At 41.6% G+C, this 23,109-nt stretch overlaps 1 protein-coding gene across 13 annotated transcripts in view; it reads left to right on the top strand.

Annotated features, from left to right (window-relative positions):
- ZBTB20 (zinc finger and BTB domain containing 20) overlaps positions 1 to 23,109 on the top strand; it is a 799,736-nt gene that overhangs the window by 728,962 nt on the left and 47,665 nt on the right. For 11 of the 13 annotated variants that reach the window (XM_047791839.1, XM_047791859.1, XM_047791849.1 and 8 more), the window contains one exon: positions 17,446 to 17,546. The gene's annotated coding sequence lies outside the window, so the exon portion shown is untranslated. Of the gene's footprint in view, positions 2,624 to 17,445; positions 17,547 to 23,109 lie in introns of all 13 variants that reach the window. The other 2 variants (XM_047791892.1, XM_047791924.1) reach the window with 1 other exon arrangement.

Raw genomic sequence — 23,109 nt, forward strand, 5'->3', positions numbered from 1 at the left:
TGTTCTCTGTCATTGATCTTAGTTATATAATGTTATGTTGTCATCTGGAGTAAGGCAGAGTTGCTCATATTTAGCTGGTTTACTTTGTAATGCGTCATTGTAAGTGACCAAAAGCATGGTACAGGAAGTTGTTTGTGTGTTTTTTTTCATTGCTTATGCAACTTCCAAGCAGAAAATGTTCTTGAGACCAGATGGTAAAGAACAGTCAATTGCAAGTTCTATTCTCCAGATGTATTGATGTTTCATGTCTTCTTGAAGCCAGTTCAAATACATTTGTAAATTCAAGTCTTAACTTTTAGTAACCCTTTCACTTCTGCCAGCCCTATTTCAACTGACCAAGAACTCAGCTAGAATATCTGATTACAGGCTCTCTGCAGCCATCTGTACTATGGAGTGGCAATGCCACGGCCCCATATTTCAGCCGGGTAAAAGTTCACCACGTGTGCTTTTGCTCGTATCCGGTCACTGAGCTACAGTGATAGCTATGTGTTTATGTTTACGGTACCAAATCTCTTTTCAACTTGATCCTTTCCAAGAGAGCACTTTGTAAAGACATTTTTTTTTTTTTAATTTACCCTATGTTTCTACTTGGCGTGTAGGTTTTTTTTTTTTTTTTTTAATCTGCTCAGCAATTTGAGAGTTTGCTTGGAACACAGATGAGTTAAGATAAAAAGCTGTTTTTGAAAAAATGTCTCTAGTAAGTAAAAATGAAGATACTATATCTGAATGAATGTGAAAAGTTGTCCCCTTGTATATTTTTAAAGCTTCCCAAATCATCCTCAGTTCTCAGCCAAATGCAACCTACCCAGATTGTCTTCAGGAAAGTAGCAATTCACAGAGCTTTGCAGTTACCCGTATATCAAACAGCACTCTCTCCCCAGTCCCTGCTCACAGCTCCACCATTTTAGAATATGGTGAGATATGCCAGAGCCCTGCCATCTGTTTAATGGGCTAATTATGTTTACCACATGCCTACTTCACAGGAATACCATGGGCGAGGTTGCCAAACATCATACAAATATATATGTTTGTATATATAGATATAAAAATATACACATAAATAAAATCATATACATGTATAACAGCATCCAGCATTTCTTAGTTCCATTCTATCTTTTGCTATCAGAATATATCATGGCCCATCACTGAAGCCCAGCTAGGCACTGGCAGAGTTTATCTTTAATACATGGTGTGGCCATCAGGCTGAGGGGTGCTGGGGAGAGAGGAAATTCAGATTTTATACACACACCCCTGTTTTTGCCTTTTTATTCTGTGCCCCATTTTCTTTCTATTAGAATCTTAACATTGTAGCCTCATAATGAATGCAATCAAACTTCATGATAGTGCACATTGCTGTATTTAGTGTCTTAACCATTTCTTTTAAGAAAGAAGATCTCTGTTCCTTTATTTAGGGGAAAAAAAAAAGGTTCAGGCCATCCTAAAAATGTCTCTTCTGTACAGAGCTACAACTTTTCTTTACAAGGCTACAACTATTCTTTTATGTGCCAAAGCTGCTATAGTGGGCCTGTTCTTAAAGCTAGCATTGTTTTTTCCTTTTATGAGGATCCTGAAACTCTTTACAGTCTTTTTCTCCAGTGTTCTCTGAGACCTTCTTAGATACGTGCTCTCAGTGACTCCAGTTATGACAAGGGTTAATTATCAGTTGTCAGCCATGAACATTGTCACAGGGCTCCAAGTTGGGTCAACCTAAGTTGCTTCTTGGAAATGGGGCTTGAACTAGGTGGGTCTTGAAAAATAGGGGGAATTTGGGAGTGTGGGATGGCAGTAAAGGGAGGCAAATAGGGGGCATCCTAGGTAAAGGGAATTAAACCAGCAAAGGAAGAGGACAGAGATAGAAAAGAGCCATGAGTCATGAGTGACAGGAGTGCCTAGACAGGATAAGATATAAGCTCCAGCTTCTGGGTTCGCTCTGTGGCTCCTCTGTCTATGTAAAGCTAGCTCGGCAAGCTCTCTGCCTTCTTGGCTTTGAGGACTCAGTAGCCTGAGAAATATTGGGAGAAATAACTCCGTCCGTATACCAGATTGTACACCCAATAGGTAGCATTCTCCATAATGAAAAATAATAACATTTGAAACTATCATTGATATAACATTTTATTCAGTCTTTTCTAAGATACAGAAGTATTTTTTAAAGCTTTTTTTACCCCCAAGTGTTCGAATGTTCTCTCATACCCCCTTAACTGAAGTAAATTATTCAAACAGAGCTGTTTTGTTTTATTTGTTTGTTTTTGTTTTTGCAGCTTTATTCTTACCAGGGATTTCATAAACAAGTTGGAAGAGGGAGACATAGCCAGCACATAAACATAGAAATAACCCAGTTCAATAAGCTTGAAGGAGCATGAGTGAGGGCCTGTGACAAGGGCGAGAAGAATCTTCATAAGCACAGAATGATTATGTTTTTATGTTGGGCATGTTAAGTCCTATTTGAGGAGAGACACTGGTATGGAAAGAAAGAGAGAGTTATTCCCCTATCATTTTCTCATGTACACTGGAAAAATAACTTGAAAATTTACTGTGTGACTTCTAGAACCCAGAAAGCTGAAACCCAGTGCAAACCACATAGACAGAGATCAAGGGAGAGCAACCTGTTCACCAAAACAAGGTAAACAGGGGGAACTACGCTGTCATCTTTTCTTAGTTTAAAATCATTAAATGTTGCAACTGGAAAGAATCTTAAAGACCATCAGATCTCACACTCCCACTTTATATATGAGAAAAGTGAGGCTAGGGAAAAGTTTGATGGCTTAGGAGATCTGCTGCAGCTGCCAAACATGACTGGGGACTCACATCCTCTGACTTACAGTCTGATGCCTTCCAGCCAAAGCACTCTGTCATTTCTTCAGTTTCTCTGCAGTCATTTTGGAAAATCAGATTTTGCCTTCTCCCACCAACCTTGCTTTGTACATCTTATCAGAGAGCTACTTTGCTTTTCATTGAGGTTTATTTTATAATAATAAATTGCCATATTTTTATATATGATTCCAGAAATTAAGATGGGTTCTCAGAAGTATTCCAAGTATTGTGCAAATACAGAGAAGCTCACTAGATAAATATACTGCTTTTTTCCCCCATAAGAATCCTATCATTCCTGTAAAAATGGCATGATCATATGATTAGATTTTTCAGGGTCCTAGAGTTCCAGATGTTTGTTGGAATGCATAAATAGGTCAGACCATATCTGCATTCACCACCTCTGAATTGTGCCTGAGGTTTTTTTTTTTTTTTTTTTTTTTTTAATGGTCACACCCATAGCATATGGAAGTTCCTGGGCCAGGGATTGAATCCAAACCACGGCTTCGACCTATGCCATAGCTGCGGCAACTCAGGATCCTTTAACCTGCACCAAGCCGGCGATAGAACCCCTGCCTCCATAGTGACCTGAGCTGCTGAGTTGGATTCTTCACTCACTGCACCACAGCAGGAACAGAAGGAACTTCTTTTTTTTTTTTTTTTTTTCCTGAGAGATGTTCTTAAACTGCAGTGACTTTGTAAGGAAGTCCTTCCCACTGCTGCCAGTATCACCAGTTCCTGCTGTCGTCATCATGGTCAGTTACTACATCCAGATTGCCTATCAGATTCAAAAAAAGCTGTACTAGTATTTCACTGATATTTTATTCAGTGTTAGAGGAGAAAGAACATGGTGAGAGTCTGGCATAGCCCAGCTCCCTTCTATGAATAAAGAATCCATCACTGACAATAGGCATTCAATAAATGCTTATTGAAGGTGGGGGCGGGGGGGGAGCATCCACCATTTCTCTTTTTCAAAAAAAAAAGAAAATCTCTAGGTCATTTGAAAATATTAACTCTGAGCTTCTGATACAATGTCATGTGATTTGTTGCATCACATATGATTATTATGATCTACTTGTCAGCAACAATCCCAAAATATTCTTACTGTTGCAGTGCAAAATAATATAATAACCCATTCTCACATTTTAAATGTGTCTGGTCCACCAAGTCCTTGTTCAGGTGCCAAACACACCATTGGGAAGGAACTGGTTGACATAGTGCCCTGAAATTTTGGGTGGGTATAATTGCCTCGCAGATGCATAGAAGAGCCAGGTTTTCGAGGCCAAGAGAAGAAGAGGGAAACCACCTACTCTTCCAGAAGTAGGAATCATTCCACAATATATTCACAGTAGTTAGAGGGAAAAGCCTTTCATGGTATCTCAAGGCTGTTTTTGGAGGTTCCCAGGCTAGGGGTAGAATTGGAGCTTCAGCTGCTGGCCTACACCACAGCCACAGCAACGTGGGATCCAAGCCTCATCTGCGACCTACACCACAGCTCATGGCAACACCAGATCCTTAACCCTCATCTGCGACCTACACCACAGCTCATGGCAACACCGGATCCTTAACCCTCTGAGGGAGGCCAAGGATCAAACCTACGACCTCATGGATGCGAGTCAGATTTGTTAACCACTGAGTCAGGACGGGAACTCCCTCATGGTTGTTTTTATTAAAACATTTAGCCCACAAGTGTACTAACTCTAAGAGCAATTTAATTCACAAAGTGAATGAAATAGGAAGAGTCTAGCCCATTAGTCACATTCCACTGCTGTGGTCCTCTTGTCCTGGGTGATGTAGTGGTCAAGATCCCTACTGTTCTGCATTTGGGCATTTGTGAGAAAAAAATCTAGGACTCATTTCCTTCAGAGACCATATATCCAAATGGCACAGAGCAAAGACTACTAGATAGAAGTCATAGAGGTTTTACTATCGACTTCTGTCAGGTTTGCAGGCGGAAGTAATAGGACATTAGTCATTTTCCTTCCTCTTCCTCTCTCTTCTCTTTTTTTATTCTTTTTCTTTCTCTCCTTTCCTCCTTCTATTCAAAACTCTTTGCTTATAGATGTGGGGAGTATTCCAAAAAGAAATAGGCAGAATAAAAACTAATTTGAGAGCACAAGCAATCATTTTGACGTCGAAGTATATCCATATGCCTTTTTGTATTCCTAAATAAATGAAGTGCGAGCAGAGCACGAAGAGCGTGTTGGCTCTCCAAGTGGGTGTGTCCTAGGGTTTTCTTTGGTTTGAACCAGCCTAGTCCTCTGTTTCATGTTATTAAACAATCAAAACAGAAAGGAAGTTTTCCTTCTGTGGTCCTAGCCCAGATGAGTGGCAAGATATAGCCTTTTTCTGTAATTTTCCATCAAGTCCTCCCTGGTCCAATTCATATGATATCATCTAGAGCTACTATTTTGCATACGGCAAAAACATAGCCTATGGTGATTTTTCTTAGGATGGCCATGATGAGGCAATGAGGAAAGGGAGACATGCATGTTACAAATTTAAATTATTTTTTCCTCATACACTTTTAAAAAATTTTGCTGAGGTATAGTTGATTTACAACGTTATGTTAATTTCTACCATACAGCAAAGTGACTCGGTTATACATGTCTTTTCTTTTCCATTATGGCTTATCGAGAATATTGAATATAGTTCCCTATCCTATATATAGGACCTTGTTGTTTATCCATTCTGTGTACAATAGTTTGTATCTGTTAATCCCAAACTCCCAATCCTTCCCACCCCCTCCCCCTCGGCAACCACAAGTCTGTTCTCTGTGAGTCTTTCTGTTTCATAGATAAGTTCATTTGTGTCATATTTAAGATATACTTTTTAACTTGCTATCTAGAGCCTATTTTCTCAATCAAATCAGTGATTTAAAGGAGAACTTACCTTCATAGTTTTTTGAGTCATTTTTTTCAACCCGCTTATTATATTGCTTTTTGGTAAGCACCTTAACAGGTAGCTGAGTAGGGAAATCATATATGAAAAGACCCAATCGTGTCTTTTAGGGGAGAGATGATGCTAACAGGAAAAACACAAGTCTTCAGATGCACGGTTCCCCCTCTCAAAGAAAGTGGCTCAGGTAATAGTGCCCAACATGCTATAGTTAGCAGAATGGGATGCTACAGCCATGTTTTCAGTTGTTTTTCACTCTTGGGAATTTTGCACAATGACTATAGCCAAAAACCTTTGAAATCTCTCTCTCTCTCTCTCTCTGGCCACACAAAAAGGAGAGGAGAAAAAGTCCTTGGAAAATTAAACCTTTCAGGTGCCAGCTAGTAGCCAATCCAATGAAACTTCTACCCCCTTCCTACCATCTTCACTCTCTCCTGTCTTTGGGGACTTATACTGCAGTGGAATGCTAGAATTGGTGTCTGTCTGGTGTGTTTGGAGTTTCTTGCTGTTTCGAATACTTTGAAAAAAAATGCTTGTCTCCTACAGTCTATGAAACTAGTTTAGTTAAACATGTTGGTCATCAGGCCCTGTGATGCAAGATTATTCAATATGTTTTAAAATCCTCCCTCCTCAAAATCAATTGTGCTGTCCGCTTTCTCCCTCTGCCTCCTCCCTGCCCGTTTCACTTTACAGTGAGGCATTGGGAGTAGAGTGTGTGTGTGTGTGTGTGTGTGTGTGTGTGTGTGTGTGTGTGTGTGTGTGTCTGGGAGGAAGACAGACTCTCTACCTGTAAATGGCTTGCTATTATTAGACGTTCAGTTACTAGGGGTTATGTAAGACAATTGAAGCTCTGTTTTTTAACAGAGACATGATTCATGCTGCTTGTAGTAACAGTAACCACCTCCAAACGAGACAGAAACCAGACGCAGACAAAGGCTGGAGAAATCAATGCTGACTCGGTACAGCCCTTCTGCTGATACCCTCTGCCTTTCAATCAGAGCACTTAGGTTATCAGGAGAGGAGGCTCCTGCTCTTTCTGGGTCTGTCTGTCTCCTGGGGCTGCCAGGTGAAATCATGTGGGCTAGAGCTGTGTGCCAGGGAAAACTGGGCCTCGGGAGCAGTGATGTCTGACCTTCCTCCCCACCTTCCTGTTCAGCCCTCCCCAGGGTCTCCTCAGTGTTTCAGACACACCTGGAGGAACAGTGATTGTCACCTGCACTGTGACGCAGAATTCTCTGTGGCTTCTACTCAGCAGAGTTGAAATTGGAGTGTTTGGCTCACCCACTCAAATAACTTTGCTCCAGTGACACTCTGCAGCATGCAGGAAGGGGTGAGGATGGAGCAGGATTTGAGCTGGTGCCAGTGCTTTATTACAGCTTCTCCCAAAACCTGAATGGAAGAGGACTGGCTGGCTGTGTGTGTGGACACACACTGGGGCCCTTTCCTCATTCCTCCATAGCCGTGCTTTGAGACTACATTGATTTGATACTTCACAAAATGCAAGGCACTTCCACATGCATCAGCTTATTTTAGCCTCACGATTTTGGGAGATAGGCCAAGCACACATCATTAATCAATACCGTTTTATGGGTGAGATGTTTTATGCCTGGAAGGTAATTATGTCACTCATTGATTCCTTGTCCGTGATTTTATAAGATTCAGAAAAGTTAGTGACTTGACCATGGTCACACAACTAGTACTTACTTACCAGACCGGAAGAGACAAGGGAGCTCTTCTGATTCTCCATCTAGTTCTCTGCTTCTCAGATTTGCTAAAAAGCTTGTTGGCAGCCATGGCATTTGGGGGATAAAAAAAAAAACAATTTTCTGCTGAAAACCTTGGTGTTTAGATTAAGCCCTACTGCTTACTGGCTGGACAACTTAAACCTTCTTCCCCTACTCCAGTCTTCACCTCTCTGTAACTCATGATGAGGAGAACTCACTTGCAAAGAGTGTCCATGAAACTACCACAGAGCCTTTGATCTAAATCAATGCAGGCCGCCAATGTATTCCCCCACTGTCTTCATGAGTGTGACATCCAGGAGAGAGATGTAGAGCTCTCAAGCTTCACCTGCATAAATGTAAAATAGCTAACTTTACAACAAAAAGAAGAAACTAAGTCTCTTTACTACGGAAGCTACCCATAGCGCTCAGAAAACAACAGCCTTGACACAGTGGCCTATGACACATTCAAAAGGCAGGCCACTCTTCATTTTCACTCTCAGATGTGTAAATTGTCCAGAAAGGCAACTCTAAACAGGGTTTAAGAGAAAAGTAGCCATTTAGCTTTACCCACCCAGTAACCTCCCACAATAAAAATTCCAGTTTTAAAAAATACTTAGTATTGATTACTACTAATAATAAATACTCTAATGCATTGTTACGAATTTTAACTAAGGACCAGCACAGTATTTTCTATTACAGTATTTTTACCATCATCCTACTATTTTCATCCATTGTATAATACAGCCTCTACCTATTTTGAAGTAAACCTAAGTAAACATTCTCATTTAGAAATGATTTTTAATTAAATCTTTTGTTTGTATACTACTTTTTATCCAAGAAGGGAGCAAAATATTTCACAGACTGTACCTTAATGAAATGCATTTTATCCTCTACCAAAACATGAAAATCATGTGTTGTCACAGCTTTAAAGAAGAAAGCTATACTCTCTTTCTCTCATAATAAAACTCCCTGACTAGGCATAAAGAGACCAAATTTCTTGTCCTAGCCTCACTATTAGGGAATCCATTAAGTCCTAACTTCAGAAAACATCTAGACTGAAAAACTCAAAGCCCCTTAATATCTGGCTACTGCATACTCACCTGAGACTTGAAACCTGCTCGGTGGTCTATGTGATTTGGCAGTTGAAGAGCTTTATGGGAATGATGGCATTCATTATGTGAGGGTTACATGTTGTGCTAGTAGCAGCCACGCTGTCTGGACCTCTTTGGTGCAGTGTGAATCCAGACTGGCCCAGAGAGACAGAGGCTGGAAGGTGATGGGAAAGTAGGAGCACATCCAGTCCTTTGACATCCTGCAAGTGGTTGTCACCCTGCACAATGGCATACTCTGTATCCCAGGCACAGTGACATCCCTGTGTAGGAAAATAGGTTTTTCTTTTTCATCCAAGTGCCATGATTTAACGTCATGAACGATGATTTCATTACTGGAAAGCAGCATTTGTTCCACTGGTTCCTTTTGTGGGTCTTCTGATGGTCCCAGATTATTTTAGCCTTCTCTCCATTTGGTATCATCTAATGCAAAGTCTTATCTTCACCTGAGAACAGAACGGCCTTTGCTCTTCTAGATCTAGCCTTCATTCCCCCAAAGCATATGCAGAGGTGATGATGGTGATGGGGTGGTGTTTCTTCCCTATATTCACCTGGGCATTAAGCATATTCAACTGCCCTCATAGCTACAGAAGTCACGTTTTGCTGTAACATGCCCCATTGTCAATTATTTATATCCGTAGCCACCAGAACATGGTTATAACCCCCTACTGTTGCACAAAGAGCAAGCCTAGGTGCTGGAGTTTCTGCCATGTGTTAACCAAGGTCTGTGCTCTAGAGAATTTACATTCTCGCCAGTGATAGAGGAAATAGGGGTTAAACTATAACCACTTATCAAAGTGCTAAATGAATAGCAGAGGTCAACATGGGCTGAGACAGTTTTCACAAGGAAAATTTTCATGAGAGATACACGATTAGATATGGGAAAGGCCTTCCATTGAAAGAAGGGAAAGGCCTAGGCAAGAAAAAGGCCATAGAGGGCTTCCAAGGCACCAACATGGTATCTTCAGGGGCTCAGATACAAATGAACTTAGTCTTTCTGACACCCTATAGGTTAACTTGTTTAGACCAAATGGAGTACTGACAGAAAGGAAATCTGAGAGGGATTATTTGATATAGATTTGGTGAACTAACATATCTAGGCTAAAGTGTTTGGAACCAAGGGAAATCCATTAAAGCATCTTTTCTCTAAGCATATTCTAAAGTTAACAAATGGGCCATTAGAAATACAAGGGAGTGGGGTTGGTTCCATAGTCCAATAAGTTTGGATCAGCGTCTTTAATAACCTTATGTGAATGATAAGTTTACAAGAGAGATATAGGGTATTCAGCATTTCCTGCATTTATTTTTTCAAGGAACTTTTTTTGAGGTTCATCTTGAAGTTCTAATGTTCTGTAAAATTCACTTTGAGACATACCACCTGGAAAGATTTTGAAGGGCAGGAGTGGATGACAGAGTAAAAACACTATATCGTGATGGTTAATGTAGTACCGTTATAAATGGATATGTCATCAAGTATAGAGAAGAAGATATCACTGATGGAACCATAGGGAAGGATAAAGATCAGAAGTAGAGAGGATAACCTCCAAGATAGGAAGAGAATATAGAAAAGGTATCAATGTATCTTGAGGAAACAAAATGATAAAAATTCAGAGACCCTAGAGAAGGAGATGAGAGCCATGAGCTTACTACACTGGATGGTCTAGATCCTCTTACTGATGTAGGAGGCAAGGCCATCAGCTGAAACAGAGAATGAAGAATGAATGGGAATTGATAAAGTAAAACATGTGAAGGAAAACTACTGTAGGCTTGTACTTAGAAACACTGAGCAGGAGTGAGCATCCAGGGTGGTGTGAATGTGTAGGGTTTTGTACTAAGAGTTGGGGGGAAATGGTGAGTGGTGACATGGATTCATGATTGAATAACCTAAGAAGAGGCCCTGTACATGGAAGGTCAAAGGAGAAGGGAAATCTAGAGAGTTATAAGAATAGTTTTGAAACAGTTGATCATGGAGTAAGGTTAGACTGACAAAGACATCAGGTGAAGCCAGCAGCAATCTACTAAGGGACCAGGTGAAAGGAATAGGTTCCTTAGGCATTGAGGAAGGGAAGTTCTAAAGCTGGGGTTGCAACACTTGAGGTCAAAAGAGGCCTCGAAAGAGTAATTTGGAATGAGAATGAGGGCTAAGAAGTCCTGGAAAAGATGGTGATAAAGATCTGTTGAAAAAATGATAATGCATTTTTGAATTAAAGTATTGACCAAAGTAGGGAGGGAAAACATAAATCAAGAATAGAAGGTTTGGAAAGAGGTTAAAAATGGATTTAAGAAGGTATTAGAGGACCATGATGGAGAATCTATATCATAAGCCTGTGATACAGACCTCAGATGAGGAGGAGTGGAATGAAGGCAAAAGACCAGTGGTTTAGTGATCTCAAGCTTGGTGTGAGTTAAGCCCTGGATCACTGTGGTTAAAACCTGGCCCTAGAGCCCTGCTTAGCCACCCTCTAGCTTCATGGTCTGTGCCCCAAAAAAAAAAAGCACCTTTCCTAAACATCAGTTTCCTCATTATAAATACATAATATATAGAATATAATTCTATATTATATTCTATATATATTATACTATATACTATATGTTCTATATATAATACTATATATACTATATATTCTATACTATATACTATATATTCTATATATAATTCTCTATTATATTCTAATATAGTATATAGAATATAATTCCTGCCTCCAAAGAGCAAGTATAAGAAAGTTAAATAATATATGAAAAATGTCTAGCACAATACATGTGCAGAGTGAGCATCTCATTAATGATAGCCACATTACTGTGGAGGTGATGGGGGCAGGACAAGGGAAGTGATTTTCACTTGGGAGAAAGCGACAGTGTGTTCTTCCGGCTAATGCCATTTTGATGTTTCTCAGTGCTTGTTTCTCCATTTAGCCACAAAATGCAGTGATTAGTCCAGAGAACGTACTCCATACAAGGTGCATCATTTCTGATATAATACCAAATATGCTGCACCTTAAATCATCCTCACATTGGAATCTTCATTAGAGAGTTTAAAATGACCTTATAACCAGGACCCGTGGCAGGCTTTCTAGACCAGAAGATTCCAGTATCAAATGACTTAGAGAAGGAATTTCCATCACCAGGTATTCAATAAAATCAGAAAAAGTACCATCATTAATATAAACATGTATATAACTGTATACATGCATATATATGTATGCGTTGAGATATATACATCTCACCTGATCCCAAAGATCTTATTTTAAAAACAAAAACCAGCTATACCTCACAGCACTAAGGCTCCTGGGATGTGCAATTCTTATTAACAGAGTTTGTGAATTGACAAAGAGGAATCAATGTCTCTCTGGAGAAAATGAACATAGATTTAAGAGGGAAAACAGTGGGACCTTCGATTGGCAGGGCTGTCCCAGGGGTCTTCCAGCCATCTGAGGTGCTTCTTCTGGACATGGATATTAAAGTGGTTAATTAAGGAGCTAAAAATGTTACGTAAAAATTTCTTATGGCATTAGAAAGCTGAAGATGGAGTTCCTGTCTAGTTTCTCTGGCCATGATACCTTTGGTGCCTATTCACTAAATGGTTTTCTCTCCAGTTTCCAGAGAGATATAGACTTGGTGATATAGACTTGGGAATTTGTTTCAGGTAATTAGTTAAAAAGTTAAAAGTCAAACAGATTTCTTAACAGGTTTAATGGTTAAACAGGTTGATGAGCTACTTAATTTCCACATCTGTCTCCTCAGGGGACTATTCGAATTTTAAGGGACCTTTAAAATCATAAACATCCACCTCCTTTTCTTACAGATGAAAAAGCTGAGCCACCTAGAGGTTAAATGACTCATCCAAGGTCATCACAGCTAGTTCTGATTTGATTTTCTCTTTTCTTTCTCTTAACTCCTTTTTAACTCTCTCCTTTTTTCTCTCACCAACATTCTCTGCCCTCACAACAGCCTCTCTGCTGATTATTTCTCGGGTTTACCCTTGCTTTGTGAGATTTCCTGTGCCTCCAAGTACGAGCTAGTAGGTCTTTGCCAATTAGTAACCCCTTACCACTAATTCATCACTACATTTGGGGCAAAGAAAGGAGGGAAGTGGAACAATTTTAAATTTACTGTGATCTTTGAGACAGCTTTATCTACACCTGGGAATTGCTGTTAGACAATTAAGGTTAGTAAAGCTCATTGAATTTCTCAGAGGAAAGGTGTTATTTGAATTATTACCAGATAATTGTTGTTAAAAATAACAATAATGTAAAAAATAGAAACTTTACATGTTAGAGACATTATCATTTTAATTTCCAGTTGTGGGGGGGGGGGGGCAGGAAAGCCCTGGGGATCTAGAAACAATTTTTTTCATAATGTGCTCTATGCCAGGAACTCCTTGAATTCTGTCTAATGCCTGATGACCTGACGAACTGGCCCAGAATCAGAAGCCAGTCGTGCTGTGTAAGCTGTTAGCTAAGTTATTCAGCTTGAACTCCTCCTTTGAAAACAACTCTGGGTAGATAGGAGAGTGTCAAACATAGGACCCTTGGTACCCAGACCAGTGTCATCAGCATCACCTGGGAGCTTGTTAGAAATGCAGAACCACAGACTCCATCGCCAGACATGCTGAATCAGAAATCCTGGGTGATCCGTTTCTTTATTAGAGTTTGGGAAAACCAGTATAGGGCATTCTCATCTTCAAGTAGAAAGGAGCTAGGAAGGAATTATACTTATTGAGAGTTTCTGAAAGAGTTCCTTCACCTGAGGTCTATGCTCCCAGTTCTTTCAGTGACTCTGAACCATCATGGAAACAGCATCAGCCTCTTTCTTGTGCTGAGGTCACAGTGGGAACTAGAAATGTATCCAGGCTGTGTTGGAACAGTTGTTGCATGGTGAAAAAATAGCATAGATTTAGAGTCAAAGAGATCTGAGTTTGAATTCTGGCCTCACTATCTACAACTTTCTAATCTTACAGTGGTTCATTGAGCTCACTGAGTCTCACTTTTTCTCATGTATAAAATGGGTATACTAACACTTGCCACACAGCATTGCTGCAAGGATTAAATAAGAATGGGTTTACACATAAAAATTCCTCATTCAGTCCCTAACAAAATCTAGACATCTAGCAAATTATTGTTATCTTTCTCTGTTTCATAAGCTTTAGTCATGCAGGCCCCATCTGTCATTTTAGAATGATTTGATGTAATTTCCAAAGAAAGGGAATGGCCATACTGAAAAGAGACCTCCGCAGAAAGTTCCTACAGTGATATGTGGCAGTGTGTTACATAACAGCTCCGCTCTCTAAGGGCTTCCAAGACAGAACTGCAGAGCCGTCAACAATACAGCAGTCTGGAATGGAAATGACCCACTGTCTCCTCTGCCTCTGACACCACCCAGAACCTTGCCAGCTGGGCTCCCAGAGCAGATTCTTTATTACAGTGATGATGTAAGAGGCAGAGAAAACAGCTGGACATCCAGGTTTTGGAACGAATGTATGGCCCCAGCAGCCTCTCAAAATTACCTTTTGACTTAAAAACTGAGTGCATTGGATATGGGAGCCATTGGAGAAGGATAAATATGAAATCTCATGAAGTCATTTTCACTGAGTCTTTTTTACAGTATAACTACTCTTTAAGCAATAAAACATGACACACCATGCAGTAGTTCTGATTAATAGACCCTCGGGTGTGTGCTAAGGCAAGAGGGGAAATAAGATGGAGACAGGTGACAATTTGCCCAAAAATGAGAGGAAAATCATAGCCAGAGGATGTGGGGCTGAGAAAGAGGAGTTTGATTACAGGACAGAAAAAATTGCATTTTCATTTAATTATAAAATTCACAATTTACATCAAATGTTAGACATCTTTAAAATATATACTTATGTAATTACACAATGGATTTGTATGCTTCCAGGTGATTTTTCACTGTAATGTACTAGACGTATCGACCGGTAATTTCCTTTATCATTTTAATGTAGTTGCCAAGGGAAAAAAAAAAAAAAGAAGGAAGCTCTGTCTGGTAAAGTGTTGAAAACCTGTCCAGCCATGTGATGGTTTAGTAAGATCACTGAAGAGCTCTTGAGCCCAATTTTCTGTTTATGTGGCTCCTGGGGTATTGCTGTTTAATGGATATCTCACTGCATAGCATGGCTCCACCATACTGGCCAAAGAGAATATGATGAATAGTACCAAGTTTTCCCTCCGGTGACTAGCAGTGAGTAACAAGCTCACCTGGGAGAGGCAGATGAAGTCTTGTAGTTCTGGAGGCTAACGTTTAAAATTTGAGCTTTTCTGGACAAGCAAACACTACTGAGGTCCCCTGGAAAAGTCTATTTTCCTCACCTAGGTAAAAGCTATTATCCCCATAATGTGTTTTGTTGAGCTTTACATCTTTGGGTGAGAGAAAATGATTCTGTTTGAGGATGTAGCTACAGGGGAGATTAAACAGTTAGTGTTTTCTTCTACCACAAGAAAAGAACAAGGAACAAAATTTGGAACAGACTTGGGAGGAATTACCTGTGCACTTTTACAAGTAGACTAGTGATATAATGAAATAAAAATAAGGAAAATTTTAACAAACCTATAGGATAAATACTGGGCAAAATTGGGTGGAAAAAGAATTGTTGGTGTGACATAATAGCAAGATTGCCAACAGTCTGTGTTTTTCTAAGACCATGAATTTAACCATAGAATTACCACAGCATGTTCTCACCAAGAACTTGAGCTGAACCCACTGCTTTTCCAAAGTGTGAGAAATTTCTTCATTCTGGTTTTTCACCCTGAGTTGATCACCCCAGTAGTATTTGTCACAGTTGTTTCTGTTGATAGTGTTAGAAAGGTTTGCTCCCTTGTCCTTTAAATCCACCCTCATTTTTAAAACATCATTTAACTATAAAAAGATACTTACTTGTTCAGCTTATTGGAGTGAATAAGTGGAAAAAGTCCTTCACTTTTTTGGAACCCAGTGTATCCATGCAGGGTATGCACCCCAACCCTTCATTCTCTCTGGTCTGCTCACTGCTGATAGTCTGTTGGTGCCAAGCAAGCACTGGTAGATATTTTGAGATGCGTGACCTTTTCTATCAGTTGTCTTTGCCTAGCCACTAACAAGGATGTGGCCTTGATCTCCTCACCTAAAAAATGAGGGGTCAGAGTAGATCAGCCTTAGGGTCCTTTCAGTTAAATCTCAGCTCCCATGACTCTAAACAAGCATCTTTATTCCTTTTAAATTTGAACTGTGTGCAAAGCCTCACACACTATAGGGTACACAACATAAAAATGGAACATGTGACGGAGTGATCCAAAAAGTGCTTAAGGAGTCCAGAAGGGCACTTTCCTTTGGGAAATGTTTCATAAATGAGGTGATATGTGAGTGGATCTTAAAGGAGCTCTGTGTAGACACTGGAAAAGGGGAGGGAACACCATGATCATGACAGGAAAGAGTAGAATTTCTGCAGCATGGAATGGATTGTAGGGACAAGAGTAGGAAATGAGATTGGGGCTATATTGTAGGAGCCTTGAAAGCCAGGCTGATAAGTTTGAATATAATCCAGTAAGCAGAGAACAAAGGAGTGATAGAATGGTGCTTTAGAAAAATTCACGTAGTGTTGGTGCGAAGGATGGACTAGAGGTAAGAGGATCCAGAGGCAGGAAGCTAGTTGGGAGGCTCTCACAGAAGTCCAGGCAACAGGTGACAAAGGGATAAAACTGTTGGGATAAAAAGTGGGTACTGAGTCATAGCCTCAGGAAAAACCACAGGGCTTGGCATCTGATTGGATGTTGGAAATACAAGAAAAGAAGGAATTGAAGAAGATTCTTCGATTGTAGTAGGCTCAAGTAACTGGATGAAGACGGTGCCAAAAGCAGGGAGTGGGAAGGCTGGAGAAGGAACATATTTTGAAGGAAAGGCAATGAATTCTGCTTTAAACTTTCATAAGTGCCTGTGCAATAAATGGAGATGTGAGCTTCTCAAAGTTAGAAGCCCCATCTTATTCATCTCCTCCAGGTGGCTAATAGATTCTATGTAAACAATGAATGAATGCACAAACAAACAGATGAATCAATGAACTGATAACTAGCAGTTATTTAGAATATGGGTCTGGAGCTCCAGTAGACAAGCGAGAACTAAAGATAGCAATGTGGGTGTTCTCTATGGAGAAGTGATTGTTGAGGCCACGGAGGGTGGGTGTGTAGGCAAAGCTTGAGGAGAGAATCTTGAGGCATGTCTGCATTTAGGGAACGGGAAAAAGAAGGCAGGCGAGTGAAGGAAAGAGAAGAGAGAACTGAGAGCAGAGGCAAAGTCCTGATGAGGAGGGAGGAGAGTTTCTAGAATAAAGTGGTCATTGGGGCCCATTGTGGCGAAAAGGGCAAGGCCGCGGGAAAGATCTTTGGGTTCGAGGCACTGCAAAGACGGGAGTCTGTTCTGCAGCCCCCGAGGCCAAACTCCTGAGGGTTAAAGGATATGACAGGAAACAGAGACTGTAGTGAAGGGTGGAGTGAAGGCAGAAACTCAGAAATACTGCAGGTCAGTGGGCATTTTTAAGATAGCTAAGACTCTCAGAGCAACAAGGAGGAAGAGGGCGGTGGAATGGAGAATGCTGGAAGAGTCGGCTGCTTCAGCTGAGGCAAGGTGAAGGGACACTGCCCCCACTTCCCCTGTCCTCGAAGTCCACCTAGGCTTCCAGCTCAAGACACACAGCCAGCTCCACCTGCACTGGCAGGGGCTGGTGCTGGCCTCGCACACTGAAAATGGAGCCTGGAAAACCACCCTCTCCATCTCCCTCCCCTGACTTGCTGTGCTCTGTGCAAAGGTGCAGGACCACACTCTCAACCACGCCTCACAGTTCTGTCTATCAGAATGAAGAATCACCATCACCTCTTCATTCACCAGCCTTATTTTTGTTTGTTTCTTGTCTGATCCAGATGCAGCCTCTCTCTGTTCCCTGCCCCAATGAACATCTGCACTAGGCCCAAGTCTTGGAGTGATTTACCTGAAGAGTGACACCATTTATTTGAGAACTACTGTGAGTATGTTATGCCTCCAATAAAAGGCTTCTTAGTTCGCTTAGTTTAATTTAAAGAACATACAAGCAAACCTTACACAATTGTAAGAACAGATACAATTTTAGATGGCTTCATGTCTTGAATGCAGCAGGGTAACCAGACGCAGCCCTGAGGTGCTCGGACTGGTTCTCAGCTTCTGGCCTGCAATGTGCACCCTGGGCAGCATGGCGCCCGCCTCACTGGGTGGCTGTGCTGAGCTGCATCTGAGCACACCTTGCAGGGGCTGGTGCTGTTCTGCTTGGTCATTTGCACCTCTGCCTGAAGCGGTGGCAGCTCCATCCCTGTCATTTGTCTCTCACCACCTTTCTGTGCCACTCCGTTGAATCGCGCTGCAGCCTGTCCTTTCACGCCACACTGGTCACGTGTGTAAGCAAGATTCCCTTGCCCATGTCTACCTGCGATGCAGCAGCATCTCTGTGCCCTATGCTGCGGTCTCCTTGCTGCTACAGGGGGCCATGGCCACCCTTTGGGCTTCATGGTCCTTTAGCCACATTTCTAAACCACCCTGTCCAGGTCAGCTCTGCCCTCTGGATGCATGGCTCTGAGTACCTGGCTTAGTTCCCTCCATATCAGGCATTTACAAGGAAGTACAACCCTTGCAAGTGAAGTTGCAGAAGTAAGTTGAGGTGGGAGATACGATGCCTGCAGGAAAATACTGATGAAAAGGAGTCATCACATATTCATTTGTCATTACTATAAGTAACAGATGAAGATATGCTATTTTTATAAGAAAAGCTGGAAATTTAAATTATTTGGAGGCTATGCATGTAAAATAATAATACGTTTTAAAACAAAAACTCACTCTGGCTGTTGTATTTACACGTTATCCTGTATGGTGTGAGGCAGGTAATGGGATGGTGTTTTACAGACATCTCTGTCACTGGAAAATGCTAAACCCAGAAGATTAACATTCCTCTTAGGCTTCAGGTAGGATTTTCACATTCATTTGTGCGATGTCTTTAGCTCTTCTGGCATAAACCAAACCCAAAGGGATGAAGTCAGAGTTTTGTGTTGTTTTGCAGTGCTTTTTACCTTGAATGCTGTCAGTCATCTGAATTATAGTTGGTGGTGGCAGATGTGTAGGTGATAGGCAGGCTGGCCTGGCCAACATGAAGGCTGGAACCATCTGACTGACCTGCCCAATGATGGATTCGAGGGGTTGGGGACTAAAGATGTGACAAAAGGTCAAAATAGTTTCCTCATTCTATACCATGCAAGGAACATGCTTGTGTGAATTACCTTCATCCATCCTTAAGTGCAAGGGAAAGAATGCCTTAGAAACCTGCACATCTGGGGAGTTTTCTGAGTGCTCTTTCATCACAGAGTAACTATGCTGATGCAGGTATCATAGGCAGACTAGGATACAGCCTGGTTTCAAAGTTTCAGCCTGGTTTATCAATTGGGAGGGAAAGGAGTCTTTGCCACCCCTACCTTCCATACTTCAGAAAACCCAGAACCGGACCCGGAAATCAGGACCTAAGGTTTTCCAAAAATCTCTGGGAAGCCCACAGTAACCTCTGTTTCTGTCATTGGAGAATGCCAGTGCCCACATTCATGCTTGGCAGGTCCAGGAGGATGGACAAAATTGGTTCTAATCCTTACCGTCTCTGCTTTTCAGAAACTCAGCTTCTTCATATGTAAAAGACAAATAATAATAAAATAGAGAATGGCTGGGTATAAAACCCCATGAGGTGAATATGGCAGAAAAATGTGGACTAATTACAAATGCATCTCTCCCTGTGGGTTTACAATACCTTCGGCCAGATCTCAAGGCCGGGGGGTGGGTGGGGAGGGGTGAGTGTTAGATTTTAAAACCTACCCACTCCCACACCACCGGTACAACCGTGCTCAGCAACCTGCCTACTTTCCTGCATTGTTGCAATAACTAAATGAGATTATGTATGTATAAGCGTCTGGAACAGCAGACGTGAGCATCAATCGACTAAAATTTATTGGGCATTTACTATGTGCCAGGCACTGTTCTAGGGACTAGGGGTGTGGCACCAAACAAAACAACCAAAATACCTGCTCTCACAGACCTTATAGTAGATTTTCTTCCCCCATAAATATCAAGTAGACAAAATAGGTACATGGACACTAAGAACTGATTTCATTTTATTTGTCATATCTTTCCTTCCAGAAAGTATAATTGGGAGGAAAGGAGTGAAATAAACAGGGGCAGGGAAGGGGTATGCCGATTGTTTCCCCCTCACCCCTGTCACACACACAAAACCCCAGAACCATTCTTTGCCCTGATACATAGCCCAGGAGCCCAACCTCTCTGGACTGTGTTACTCAGGCTGCCTTCTTCTCTGGCTTCTCTTTGAATTTGGCCAAAAGGGTGGGATCAGCAAGAGATGGGAGAGTAGGAGAGGTATTTATTAGCCCAGCTCCAGCTCTGACTGGATGTAGGGTCCTCTACACCTTTCCTCCTTCGGTTCAGCAGCTTAAAGCTGAGATTAACAGCTTCCCTCTACTGCTAGTCCCTGGTGCTTCTCATCCCTTGAGGGTCCCCAGCCCCTTCTCTACCTCAGTATCGAGTCCTTTCATTCAACTCTCCTCGGTTAAAACCTCTGAGTGTGCCATCTGGTTCTTGCCAAGATCCTGCCTGATACAGGGAGAGAAATATACTGAAAAACATTATAAATCAACCTTGCCAAGAAGGTTAAAAAAACTGAGAGAATAAAATATCTTAATCATGAAAACATCTTAAATGGACCTGAGAACATTAGACCAAGTGATGAAAGGATAAACTGTAGAAAACCTGATAAGCTAGAGTGCCAAAGGTTGGTTTCAATGAAAAGACCGTAGTGCTCAGGTTTGCTGGGCTTCTCTAGGCCAAGTGTAGCTTTCTTGACCCTCAGCTTCAAGAGGAGCTTATGGTAGAGCAGCAGCAACAAGCCACATGTGAGCAGAAAGACGTGTCAGGAGGGCGATACAGTAAAATCCAAATGTTGAAGAAGGGATTGCTCACCCTAGATTCTTTCTGCCTTTGCTACAATTACCATCCATTTGCCCCTGCCCTGATCTAGATATTAAAAAGGTTACTAAGATAAAGGAAGTACCTCCTTATAGCTGAAATGATGAAAACCACAGAACTGACACTCTGTGAAAGAGCTACTATCATCACGGGGCACTCTGTGTGCCAGCACTGTGCCACTCACTTATAGGAATTATCTCATGTAATCCTCACATCAGCCCTTAGAACTTACCTTCTAAGGTAAGTTCTATTATTTCCATTTTATGGATGAAAAAACTGAGGCCCAGAGAAGCAAAGGAATGTCCCTAGGGCACACAGCTACTGGATGGTGTACCTCAGGTCTACCACCAACCTCCACTGGGGTATTTTGGTACCACCTCCCCTGTGCCCCCCTCCCCAAGCCTCTTCCATGCACCACTGGGAAAGAGAGAAAGGAAATGGTTACCAAGCCAAAAAAAATCAGGGCAGGGGCACAGAGGAGGGGTTGATGAGGAGGGTCATGGGTCAAAGTTGTCATGATCCAATGACTGTTTATCAAAAGGAGGTTCTGACTAATTCTTTTCCATCCAGCCAGGCTGATAAGTGAAAGGCACATTAATGTGCAGGAAAGGGTGGGAACTGAGCGAGAAGAGAAAACTGGGAGAGGGAGACAGAAGAGAATACTCTCCTCTCAGCAGCCCCTAGAGAGTGATGAGAACTCGCACAGATAAAATATTTATTTTCCATATGTTGCAGCAAGCATTGCCATCACTGTATGTGTGCAATATGTGCAAAGAAGTGTGAAATCTATACATCAAATGCCACCGATCTAGTTAATTTCCATGCATTTAACATGCTTAATACCTCCCATCTCCTCAATATGTTTTCATGTATATTTCTTTCCCCATACAATATGGTCTGGTAAGGAGAGAGCCAACATCATCCACAACCTTACTCACTGCTATGTTTCAGCCCAAAACGTGTTGCCAGGGCCAGCATGATGAGAGTTAAAAACCAGTAGATCCTGCTGGCTAACTCAGCTGCCCTGTCACCTTAAAACACCTCCCTAGTTTGTGAAGCAGCCTTTTTCTCATAACAGAAAGGTTTGCAGTGGGGAGATGAAAATGTTTTTGTTCTCTTTGGACAATTGGGAGATAGTCAGAAGGTCAGAACTGACCGTTGAAAGGCAGGTGCCTGCGGCCACACTTTTCTTTTCTTTTTTTTTTTTTTCTTTTTTTTTGAATGCAGAGCTCCACCAGTGTGGCGGGAGGAAGTGCACAATGATTGGTCTGTTTCTCTGTGGAAGTGTTCAGGGTACACCCAGTTTTGCTTTGCATATATTTACGAAACATCTGCCCTTTTCTTGTTCTTAAATCCTTCCCCCTCACCAGCCCCCTTTCCCCTTTCTCCCAGTTTCTTTCTTTGTTGTCGTTGGCTCGTCTAACTTTTTCATTGGAGCTTTCATTTTCCGGTTGAGGGGCGACTTCATCAGAGTGTATAATTTTAACATTGAGGGAGAGAGGTTGGGAGGGAGAGAGGGTGAGAGAGAGAGAGAGATTGAGAAGAAGAGAGAGAGAAACTGAAAAGAAAGAAAGAGGCTAAGCGGCCAGAGCTTGGCAAACCAACCTTTGGCATGGTGACCAGGAGGAAGGTTCTGGTCTGGCGAGGAGTTCGCCTGACAAGCTGCCTGGAGTCAGCCGGTGTGCTGCTGCCCTCTAAAGGCTCCAGGGGATAATGCACAGCCACCGGGGCTGGGAGAGACTTGCCCTCAGATGTGCCATGTTTATATAATTCTTTTACACAACCAAAGAAGGTTATTTGCAACTAATTACTACATGAGTTACTTTTTCCTCCTTAATAAACTACAAACTGCAAAAATAGGGTCAAAACGACATCTGTGCATGTCTAGACTTAGATTGTTGTTGTCTTAGTGTTTCCCAGCTCTGGAAAAAGGGAGTCTAGAATTATTGGAGAAGAGTGAGGTGGGAAAGGAATTGTTTCTAAGGAGAGTGAGTGGCTCTCTGTTATCTGTGCAGGAGTATAAGTTAATGACACTAGGCAAACAGAAGGGTGAGGCCAAAGGGTTGAGGCTTCAGTATTTTCCACACATAGAAGTGGTTGCAATGCCTCTATGCTATGTTCTCCAGAGGTGACCCTTAAGACAACAAACAGGAGGGTATGGTGCCCGACTCATGTAGGAAGCAGAATCAAATCTATGGAGGGAAGCAAGGCCATTGATAAAAAGAACAATGCAACTTTTGCAAAGTGAAAAGAGCAATGTTGGTGAGTTGGCCATGTACTCTTGTTTGAAAGAGACATTCCTTAATTCCCTGAAAGACACAGCTGAAGGCTTTGTCCATGAGCATCTTAAATATTTTTTCTAAGTGATATCTGTTACTAGTGTTTCATCCTGATATTTAAATGACTCATGAGGACCAGCCTAGCTTTAGTGAGCAAAATGGTCCTACTCTGATCAGATGCCCTTCATGGGTTCAGAGGAAAAACAGCCAATCAAGGTAGATTTCACTGCTGCATAAGTAGTAGGAGACTTAATTGGGATTCAG

Source organism: Phacochoerus africanus, chromosome 1 (genome assembly GCF_016906955.1).
Source record: "Phacochoerus africanus isolate WHEZ1 chromosome 1, ROS_Pafr_v1, whole genome shotgun sequence".
In the NCBI taxonomy this organism is placed as follows: Eukaryota; Metazoa; Chordata; class Mammalia; order Artiodactyla; family Suidae; genus Phacochoerus; species Phacochoerus africanus.